Source organism: Tamandua tetradactyla, chromosome 15 (genome assembly GCF_023851605.1).
Source record: "Tamandua tetradactyla isolate mTamTet1 chromosome 15, mTamTet1.pri, whole genome shotgun sequence".
In the NCBI taxonomy this organism is placed as follows: Eukaryota; Metazoa; Chordata; class Mammalia; order Pilosa; family Myrmecophagidae; genus Tamandua; species Tamandua tetradactyla.
The window spans coordinates 46,248,590-46,260,466 of record NC_135341.1 but is presented as its reverse complement, the minus strand read 5'-3'; the positions used below and the strand labels follow the sequence as shown (position 1 = coordinate 46,260,466).

The 11,877-nt window shown below is 45.2% G+C and overlaps 1 pseudogene; it reads left to right on the top strand.

The window, feature by feature from the left end:
- The first annotated feature begins 6,281 nt into the window (after positions 1-6,281).
- Positions 6,282-7,461, top strand: LOC143656813 (large ribosomal subunit protein uL3 pseudogene; annotated as a pseudogene).
- Positions 7,462-11,877: the final 4,416 nt, after the last annotated feature.

Below are 11,877 nucleotides of genomic sequence, written 5' to 3'. Positions count from 1 at the left end.
AAACAGCCCACAGTTTCCTGAGAAAACTCCTCTGTCTCTAGAAAACATATGGAGGAGTAAGTGCTGGGTGTGGAGAGAAAACCAGCACTGCATTGAGTCACTGTATGATCTCCAGCCAGATAATTTATGCTCCCTCTGTTTCTTCATGTATAAAATGGGGGAAAATAATCATTCCTTTTCTACCACTTCTTGGGTGGCTAAAATGGAATAGGGAGAACGCATTTTTGGAATGTAAGAGTTAAGAGTTTCCTTTAAGGGGTGGGCCACAGTGGCTCAGCAGGCAGAGTTCTCCCCTGCCATGCCAGAGACCTGGGTTCATTTCCTGGTGCCTGCCAATGAAAAGAAAAGACTTCCCTTTAAGGATCACAATAATGAAAAAGGCCTCTGACCACGTTATAACAGCTCATATTTACTGAGTGCCTGCTTAGGGCCAGGCAACTTTATTATCCTTTCCTAATTCTCACATTGCAGATAAGAAAAAGGTGGTCCAGAGGGGTTAGTAATGTCCCCATGGTCACAGAGCTAGTTAGGGGCAGAACTGGAGTCCAGGAGACACCAGACTGTCAGCCAACAGCTTAGTGATCTCACGATTGGTACTCCACATAAAATACAAACCTGTGGCATTTACCTTTTCCACACTCTGCTAAAAGAAAAGAGGTTCTAAAGTACCAGGCACATATTTGCGGAAAATAAAAACTTAATAGACCGTGATCTTGGAAGAATAAGTAACTTCCAAACAGAAAATACATTCTCATCTTCAAGTGACTGCTGGAGTTAAGAATCGAAAGTGGATGGTATAGCCAATGTCCACTGAACTGCAAGGATAAAAATACAAGGAATGTGAGACAATTGTAGGTTTATTGAGAGGAAATATGTGAACAGTTAGACCTAGATAAATCTTAGGTAAATAGTCAATCAGCTAGCAGCTATTACGTACCTACTAAATGCTTAAATTAGTTGCAAACCACCAATTCCTTTTAAGCAGATGCCACTTTTACATTTCACTTCTTACAGAGTGCTTGCACAGAGAAATGGGCACAGAGGTAACACTTCCTACCATTCATTCACTCCTTCAAGCTATCATGCCTCAGTGTGAACTGCAGAATAATTGCCTCCTGTTGCTTGATACGAATTATATGTAGGCAGGAAAAAACATAAAAATGCCTCAGTAACTACTGAGTTACATTTTTCACAGGGCTGTGGGGGAGCTGGCAACAGGGAGAAAGGATGCATTTTCGAAAGGATAAAGCCCCCTTATTAGAGTATTACACAAAATTCCTGCTGCTACAGTTTCCTCCAGGAAAACTCCAGGCACAGCAAGTCCCGGTACGTGTAAGACAATGAATACATTCTGAAGCTCTGTTTTCAAAGCCAGGAACAAGCTTCAGGAGTGCAAGCAAATGTCACCATAAAGTCTGGGGAGCTGGAGGTGTCCCGGAGACCACACTGATTCAGTTTTATCTGCATTATTGTTTTACGGCACACCCTGCTCGCCACAGAGTATGGAAGGCGGAAGCAGGCAAGGGAATGCATTCTGCTAGACACTTAAGCTCCTAAAAGCCATTTGACTCTACCTGACGGAGAGCATTAACGTATATTACGTTAGGAACGTGTATTACGTTTTTCCATCTGTGCGCGTGAAGCAGGGACGCTCACGCTGGTCCTTTAGTGTTCCATTAGCGAAGATGGAGCTACGCGGGGGCCCAGCTTATTTTGGTAGGATCGGCACTATTGAAATTTGGGACCAGATCATTCTTTGTGGTGGAGGATTGTCCCACGGGTTGTATAATGTTTAGCAGCATCCCTGACCTCTTCCCACTAGATGCTACTAACACCCTCCACTCCACCCCCAAGTTGCAACAATCAAAAACGTCTCCAAACGAAATTACCAAATGCACCCCTAGGGTTTTCCAGGGTTAAAGAGAGAAAAATCAAGGAGCCCTAATTAAATTTGAATTACAGATAAGCAATGAATAACTTTTCAGAATAGCTATGTCCCAAATATTGTAATGGGATATCGCCAAATAGTTTTCTGGCAACCATACCTGGGGGATAAAATCACTTCTGCTTGAGAACCACTGGTCTAGGTGAACATCTCTCCAGGACTTTCCTGTTTTGAGCATTGAAACTCCAGCATCCCAGGAAACCCTTTAGTCCCAGGCAAAGTAGGATGGTTGATAATCCAAAGGATCCACCCTCAATTGTTTGGGCTGGTTTCAGACTTCAGGCTCCCCACAGACTCACAACAGCCCTTTGGAGACACCAGCGCTTTGACTGGATGGAGCAGGTTTGCTGTGAGATTGACTGACAGGGCTCTCCATAGGGACTTCTAAATGGCCCTATTTTTGCTGAATTGTTGATTCATAAACACAACCAAACATTACCCATAATGGCTCCAACCAGCCTTCAAAGTGGCCTATTGATTTTGACGGCCTCAGAGTAGATTATTCTTCCCAGAAGAAAACATCCATATCCCAGATATTTCATTTTAAATAATCCAACACCCAGAGTTAATAGGACTTCCCCACCAGCTATTGAGACTTTAAGTATGTTTTGTATATAAGTATAAATCCTCCAGATGGATTTTTTTGTAGGTTGTTGTTGCCTTAATTCAGAATTGTATTGACTGACCTCCCCCAGCCTCCCCGGCTGTTACTAGGCAACACAGACTCCACACACACACACACACACACACACACACACACACACACACACCTGTCATTTTATATTGGGTAAGAGAGCAATGTGATGGGGGGTGGGTTGCAGAAAATTTTTCTGTACTAATGCATCAATTGCTACCCCTGGTAATATTCAGCCCAGCAAGGCCCCAAACCCCACTCTTCACAATTTTGTTTTCACTGAACTATGGACTTTAGGTAATATAAAAATGAAATTCTTCTTGGGTTGCTCCAGCCAATGAGGTCTCCAGTCACTAATAGCCAGCTTTACAACTGTGTTAGTTCGTGTTATATGGGGGTGAAACTAAAGTGTTCTGCATTTGGAAATAAGGTTATCTCCTAAAACGTAAATTGAAAACGTCACATGGTGGCTGTGGCTAATTTAGTGAAGATGCTATTGAGAAGGTGGGACACCCGTTCTTCCCATCAGGGCTCTGGAATGGTGTCCGAGAGGCGGTATGCAACGTGATTGCAGAGGTGAGCTGGAGCCTGGCCAAGTTTGTGCTCATTTCTTCCCACTGAGAGCTTGAAATCAGCCTTGGTGGAGGTATTTACACATGAAACTTGGATATTTTTTTCCTAGAAGGCCTTTTGTTAAACATTGGCTGGTATACCATTGAACACAAGTATAATTAGTACCTAAAGACTTGGCCAGTTAAGGTATACTATATCTGGAGAAGGACTGCATAAACAGCCCAGCGCATCCAACAGGAGTCCCCAGGAGTCACATCTACAGGTTTGAGGCTCAGTTAGCCAAAGTGAGCATACTGGTGACTTAGACTAGGAACAAGGTGAGAAACTGAATGTATAAATGGGAGTGGTGCAATGGTGGCTCAGTGGCAGAATTCTCACCTGCCATGCCGGAGACCTGGGTTCAATTCCTGGGGCTTGCACATGCAAAAAAAAAAAATAAAATAAAGAAAAGCAAGTGGTAATGACCAGGGAACTCTGACCCACTGTCAGCAGTAAGAAAACCAGGAAAGACTGGCCCACTACCTGCAATAACTGGCCATTATCTACAGCAACCCTGTAATAATCCACACTAAATTGCTAGGCCTTGATCAACAAGTTATAGCTTCCCTACATTTTGCCCTTGCTTCTACTTTTAGGACCAACTGAAGAAAGGCAAATATGCTCCCTAACCAATCACATAGGATGTCCCACATCTTGTCAGTCCACCTCCAGCTTCCCCAGACCAACAGGTTTCCATCAGGGCACACTGATGTCTTCCCTTTTGATCACCATAAAGCTTTCCTGCTCTTCTGCCTGCCTTTGAGTTTCTGCCAAAAGCAAGTGATAGTGGCTGACTCCTTTACTATAGCAATCTCTGAATAAATAGCCTCTCATCAAAGGCAAAAGTAGGGAGATTGGGCATTCCTATTTAGGAGAAGGCAGGTGAGTAGTCACATGAATAATAATGGCAAAGTATACATAGCCTGGGGTGGGGGGTCAGGTACTGCTCTAGGCGTGCTACATAAATTAACTCACTTAATCATTACAACCACTTCATGAGCAAGTATATCATGTGTTTTCAGTGCCCTGTCATGGCCCTTTGTCCCACCCCTGATTTCAGTCCAGCTGCCTGGGGAGTTTGCTCCCTGGACAGAGCCCCACATTAGGCACGTGTTCCTCTCTGCTTCACAGACTGATTGACTCTGCAGAAGCTGTCTTGCTCCTTCTGTAAGGGTAGCTCCTTTCCACCAAGGGCAACTTTCCACCAAGAGTGGATGGGAGCTATTGGTAAATGTTTCTACTTTCCTTCCTTCTGAAGGACAGCCCCAGGGGTTTTCCACATTTCTCAGAGGTGCTGGTGCACCTGCCAGGTGGGGCACAACCCTCATGTTGGTGTTTTCCTCCTTTCCCACTCATTCTCCCTGCAACCTCACTCATGCTTCCTGGAATCACCTCCCTATCTCCCTCCCAGTCTTTGTCTCAAATCTGCTTTCAGGGAGGTCCAAACCAAGACAGATAAATACTACTATAACTAACCCATTTTACAGATAAACAGTGCAAAGTGAATATGTGTGACTGAATTCATGAATGTAAGGCCAGAGTGAGAGAAGAATGATTCAAACAAATATCAAAAAGGAAAGCAGGGTCCTTAAAGGAGAGCAGAAGAGGGAGGCTGTTTGGAGCACCTGAGCCTGAAGGCAGATGGGGTGGGTGCTACTGACACCATGATGCTAATTATCTTTGTGAGCCCTGGTACAGGAAATGCGCTGAGCTTGTGGGAATAAGTAAACTTGCTGTCCCACCGAAATATGAGGCTATGGGAGGGCCCAGGTAGCCTTGCCGTAGGTCTGATCTCACTGAGTATAGCAGAAGGGAGCTAATCCTCTTCTCACCACCCAGAGCATAGTCAGTTTCTCCTGGTACCTGGAGGGCTGAGCATCAGTGGCCATAGTGATCTGCAGAGATGTGTTCCTATGGGGGGCCTGGTGATTCCAGGCTTGACTGGCAGTTGTGGCAAAGGCAAGGGAGGAGGGGGACCCTCTGGTCCTGAGCAGCAGGTGAATCAGACTGGGAGGTGGAGTAGCACATTTCCAATGTGGTCAAGAGCAGCAGCAGGCAAATCTCCATCCATTGGAGGCCAGGACAGTAGCACCACCATGCTACTAGCATGGCCAGCAGCCTCCACCACAGGCCTTGGCTCAGCAGAAGGTGATGACAACACGGTGGCTCGTAATGATCCACTCCGATTCGTGAGTGCATGGAAGCCATTCTTAGAAACTCCCAGAAATACATAGAGATGGGATTCACAAGAAGACTGGAGTTCCTGTTAACAGTTCATGTGACACAATTTGTCCCCATGAATGGTAAGCCTAGGGACAGCCAAGTTTAACTTAACAAATAGTTTTAACAGTTCCTCATGCCAGCCTCGGAGATGGGAGGGTGGCACAGGAGTTAAGACCACACTTCTTGTAGACAGACAGCCTCTGCTGGAATCTCAGCTCTGCCTCCTACTAGGTGTGTGCCATGGGCACGTCTACAACACAGCCTTTCCTTTGTAGATGGGTATAACGTTACTGCGTGGGAAGTTTGTCATGAGGATTAGATGAGATGCTGCATTTAGTATACTCGGCACATAGAATAATTGCCCTCTATCGGTTAGAAGTTTCTTCACCAGAACCCCTTCTTCCATGTGATTCTGGATGTTGCTCCAGATTGCTTATCCTCCATCCCAGCCTTCTGCTCTCCCACTGACTCTCCAGTCACTCAGCGCCCTTTCCATCAACCCCTATTCTGCTTCCCTCTACCAGGGCTGGCTTCTGAAGCTCTGCACTAACAACCATGACTAATACAGCTCCATTGCCATGTAGCTGAGCCACAGCCTGGAGCTCACAGTGCCTCTATTAGCAAGTGTCTCCAGGGTCTACCAGTAAGCCTACATTTCTTATTCTGGGACCAGGGCAAGCCACGACTTTATGAGGCCCTCATGGCTTTTTGTCTGCATTACTGAGATAAGTTTCCCCTCAGCCCAGCCTCCACACTACAGTCAGAGTGATGCTTATAAAACACAGATCAGGACCTGTTTCCTTTCATTGGCTCTTCAGAATTTTCAAAACACTAAGGACAGCTCTACCAGTAGCACGTGGAGATAGGATGTCCAACAGGAAGTTCTCTGCACCAGACATGGGTCCCTGGGCTTCTTGCTTTGGAAATGCAGCAGTCAGCATTGTGGGAAGGTGAAGAGCTTTCCCAAGGACAACACTTCCAAACCTGTTTACCTCACTGCCTTCCTGGGCTACAAGGCCAGCATGACCTGGATCCAAGGGAAACAAGAAGGAAGTTGCGGAGGCAGTGACCATCATGGAAATGCCACCCATGGTGGTTGCAGGCATTGCAGACTATGTGGAAACCACTCACAGCCTCCGTACCTTCAAGTCCATCTTTGTTGAGCATTTCAGTGATGAGTGCAAAAGGCGCTTCTACAAGAACTGGCATAAATCTAAGAAGAAGGCCTTCACCAAGTACTGCAAAAAGTGGCAGGATGATAATGGCAAGAAGCAGCTGGAGAAGGACTTCAGCAGCATGAAGAAGTATTGCCAGGTCATCTGTGTCATCGTTTACACCCAGATGTACCTGCTTCCTCTGTGCCAGAAGGCCTACCTGATGGAGATCTAGGTAAATGAAGGCCCTGTGGTTGAGAAACTGTACTTGGCCCATGAGGGGCTGGAGTAGTAGGTGCCTGTGAGCCAAATATTCAGGCAAGATGAGATGATTGATGTTTTTGGGGTGACTAAGGGCAAAGGCTACAAAGGTGTCATCAACTACTGGTACACTAAAAAGCTGCCTTGCAAGACCCACCAAGGGCTATGCATGGTTGCCTGTTTTGGGGCATGGCATCCTGCCTGTGTGGTCTTTTCTGTGGCTCAGGCTAGACAGAAAGGCTACCACCACTGCACTGAGTTCAACAAGAAGATCTACAACACTGGCCAGGGCTACCTCATCAAGGATGGCAAACCAATCAAAAACAATGCCTCCATCTATTACAACCTGTCTGACAAGAGCGTCAACCCTCTGGGTGGTTTTGCCCATTACAGTAAGGTGACCAATGACTTTGTCATGCTAAAAGGCTATGTGGTAGGGAGCAAGAAGCAGTGCTCACCCTCTGCAAGTCCTTGCTGGTCCAGACCAAACATGTTACTCGAAGAAGATTGACCTCAAGTTCATCAATACTACCTCCAAGTTTGTCCATGACTGCTTCCGCACCATGGAGGAGAAGAAAGTGTTCTTGGGACCACTTAAGAAAGACTGAATTGCAAAGGAAGAAGGAGATTAATGTTAGAAACAGATTGTACAACTGGTGGGGTCTCAATAAAAAACATTCCCCCCATCTCCCCCAAAAAAACACTAATGACGCCTATTATATCTGCAGTTTGTTCTGACAACCTCTCAGTCATATATCTCTCACCCTCACCCAGCTTCCACCCCAGCACCCAAACACCCACTTATACAGACACACCCTGCCCCACTGCTCATATTTTGCTGGACAAGCCACGCACAAAGGTCTACTCACCTTTCTTCCATCTAGACTTCATTCACAGATCAAATCCTCTAGGAAGCCTTCTCTCCCCCCATCTGGATTAGGCACTGGAGTCTCCAGGGCATACACTGCTTGTCAAATATTTCAAACTGCAAGATAACAGTTTATGTCCATGTGGGTCTACCCTGTGATTCCTTAGTGATGAGGGTTGTGCCCTTCATATCTGTATCCCCAGCTCCTGGAGTGGGGTAAGAGTTGGTTAACACCAGCTGAATTAATGAAGAAAGAATTGTTGTGATGAGATTCCCTTCGTCTCCGAGAGCCTCTTCACACCACTGTAGTGCCGAGTGGTTCCTGGTGAGCACGTATTGTCCATCTCTGGGTGTCAAGGCCCAGGGTCATGTGTCCAGTGAGTGTCTGTAGAATTGTTTTAACCTGAGTCAACAAGGTTAGCTGGAAGCCTGTGTTGCCTTGTACTTACCATGCTGCAGAACTGTTGAAAGCCGGTCCAAGCACCTTTGGGCATTGTCCTCCTCCTTATTATTCCCAGGGCAAGTGAGTGTCCCTGCTATCTCCTGCCCATAAAGCCTCCTTTGCTCATGAACCTGCGACTGTCTGAACATTTGCAACGCAAGAAAGTGGTACCAAACTCTACTGGAGTGCCTGAGAGAGACCAGGTGTGTGACAGATCTGGAGGGGGGACAGGTGCAGACAGCCCCAGACCAGGGAGTCCAAACACTGAGCCCACTTCCCGACTTGGCCGGATCCAGGTAACCCAGTTCTTTTCCTGAGGTTCCCTGGATATGCCAAAGGCTCTTCCAAGATATATCCAGCTCTACCATCCCCAAGGAAATCAGGTTAAAACTACAAAAGGAGGCACCAAAGGACTCCACACAGCAACCTGCAGGGAAATATACAGAAGAGGCAGGTGTAGACATGTGCTTATAGCTGCACCCCAGGGCTTTTAGTTTTAAGTAGCTTTGGACAAAACAATCTACTTCTGTCTTCACAGGCCCCCTTACCCACATCCTGAGTCACATGTAATGTAGCTTGGTGGTCCCCAAAAGCATTATCCAGGAACAGTTCTGTTTCCAGTCTCGTCTATAGGCAGTGAAGTGAGAACATGTGCCCTGGAAGTAGGCAGACTTATGCCCCCCATATGCCAAGTTACCCTCAGTCTCAGCTCATTCATCTATAAAATGAGACCAATAAAATATTTTTTGCAAAGTCAGTTAGGGGATGACCATGCTAGATTTCCAAAAGGCATCCCATAAATCCATAAATGTCAGGCTTTTTCCTTTCTTGACTCTGGCCCTGGCAGCCCAACAGCCTGAATCCCATGGTGTTGAGGATAATGTCCAGCAGTGGCCTGGAAGGGTTAGCAATAATAGATAAGAGAAGATGGAGAGAGGAGCCCCTGGGCAGAGAGGATGCCAGGGATGGGAAATGACTGAGCTGTTTTTAACAGCAGAGGATGATTATCTGAAGCTTGGAGGAGTGGTCCCTGGGCCACGGCTGTCATAAAGCATCAGGAAACCATCAATCCACATCAAAGCCTTCAATTCCTTAGTCTCTGAATGTTTAAATCATAAACATAGTCAATGCTGGGCTCTGGGGGGTTATAGCAGCTACTGAGGGAAACCACAAACAAAACAGGTTGTGGGCCGACTCCTGTGGATGGCCTATGATGGCCCGCTGCCTGAGGAATTCAACGGTTTTCTGGGTCTCAGGAGCCAAATCTATCCGCTGACTAGTGACAGCTCCATTTCTTGAGTGATTTGCATAAGAAGGCCAAGGACTTCAACCAGAACCCAGTGACCCAGGAAGAAGTTTAACTGAATTTCCACCTTAGGTTAGATTCCAGAGGCAGAGCTTGCCAGCTCATAATGCTTTACATTCCTGAACAATGCTTGATATTTCTAAAATGCTTTATAGCCTGCGAAGGTTTGGGCACACACTATATCACCTAAACCCTACAAAAGCATTCTGTGAGGTTGGCAGAGCAAGGAGGATTTTTCTTATTTGAAAAAGCAGAAAACAAAGACTCACAGAGAATAAGTGGTATGTGCCTGGCCATGCAAATAAATAAATAAATAAAGGCCACACAGCTCACAGCTCTCAAAACCTGGGGCTTCAACCCCAGTCTCATCAAAACTCCAAGACTAGATCTATCCATTCTCTGTGCTCCTGTTTAAAATTTCTGCCACTGTGTCTCTCTCTCCTCCAAATCCTTAAATACTCCTGCTTCTCTGATACCCTGCATATGTAATTATCAGAGCCTTCAACCAATTTGCTTATCAGTCCCCAAACCTAGACTGATCTTATCTTGCTCATCTTTAAAGATGAGCTCAGTGTCTCGTTTGATCCTGTTTTCCAAACGAATTCCATCTCCTAGAAGTAATGGTAGATGTATCTGGAGAATGAGCAAGGATGAACCATGCACAGCCTCTAATGCCAGGCAAAGGAAATTGTACTTAATCTTATAGTCTGGGGATGCATTAAAGGGTCTTACGTGGGACTGTAGCATAATTAAATTTGCTTTATAGAATCTGTTTGGATCTGTGTGGAAGATAGCAGAAAGGAGTCTCCCATCCTTGTTTTAAAATGTCATAGCATCTTAACCATGAGAGAGGTTTTTCTGAGAAAGTTGTATTATTGCAGAGGAGCTTGCGGAGGGGAAGGAGGTTAGATCCAGAATTTGGCCCAAATTCCCTAATCTAGAACTCAAGATTATCCATGAATATCACTTCCCCAGCCCCTCAACCTGACTTACTACTACTTCTTGTCTTGTACTCCAGTCATTTCAAGCTACAGTACCTACAATTCCTAAAAAGGCCTTGCTAATTCCAACCACCATGCATTTTCCCATGCAAGTTTTTCTGCCTGAAATGCCTTCCATTCTCATCTCCTTGGGAAATTCCTATTCATTGCTAGTGTCTAGGGCAAACTCTACGTCTTTCTGTACTTACTCCCGCTCCTTAAAGGAAGTGATGAACTTAGGTCATTTCAAGGACATTTTTGAGAGAAGGGGACTAAAGTTGGAGCTTTTGGTATAACCAAGTGAGGTCAATGCTGTAAGCTTTCCAGAAGGTCAGTGGCAGGGACCAGCTGCTTCTTCGTCCAGAGTTTAACTGGAGATTGTTCAGCACACAATGAAATGAAACAGAAGCTTGAGCAAGTTTCTCTAGAAGTCAGTCTGTGAAAACACATATCTGGGTAACTTAGGATGCCCTCAGTTCTCTCAGGTGGGAACCAGATTTTTGCCTGGAAATGTGTGGTATTTCTATCACTTTTTTTCTCCTTATTTTTTCTGCAAAATCCTTTTGGCTTGCTTCAACATTTCACCTTTCAGAAAATGTCCAGAGCATCTGAATTAGGATGACAATCACCATTAGATATAAGGACTTCTCCCCAAATTTAAAAAGTTTCAGAAAACTTTCTTTTCTTTTCTCTTTTCTTCTTCCTCTTCTCCTTCTTCTCCCTCTCCTTCTTCTGTCTCTCTTTGCTTAACCCATGGATTGTTTCATTACGTTTAGAATTAAGGCAGACATTTAAACAGTGTCAGAAGAGGCCGAATGTTGTCAGTAGACATGGCCCATGAGAAATAGCTCCCTCACTTCTCAAAATGCACGGCAACCAATAATGCCATTGAGCCCAACCATTACAATTTCTACTCTCAAGCCATGGTGAGAGCCTTATCCACAGGTGCCCATATGGGGAATTAATATAGTCTTCTCCCATGAACTCTGAATTCTTCAGAAATGTATCACTTCTGGATTTGCTGAATTACTTTTCTTGCTGCTGATGACCATTCATGAAAAATCAAAGACACCACTGCAAAGTTTCAGATAATCTGGAATCTGGAATTGAACACAGGAGTTTATTACTCATCTGTGCCCCAACCAGGTCTTAGAAACTGCTCCACAAAAATTGGTGAAATGCAGGGAGGCAGACATTTTTTAAAGCATCTATTGTATGCCAGAGAAGGCATCAATTGTATTTCATCTAGTTCTCCAGTCATTTGTGAGATAGACACCATTAGTTTCCCTTTATTTGAGATAAGAAAACTGAGGTCAAGGGGGTTAAGTGATTTTTTCCAGGTTCACAACAATGGCGATTGGCACATTTTCAAACCCAGATCTGTCTGATTCTTGAATGAACTTGGAATCTACTGAGGGTCACAAGAACTTGAGAATTCAGTGGGGCATCTCT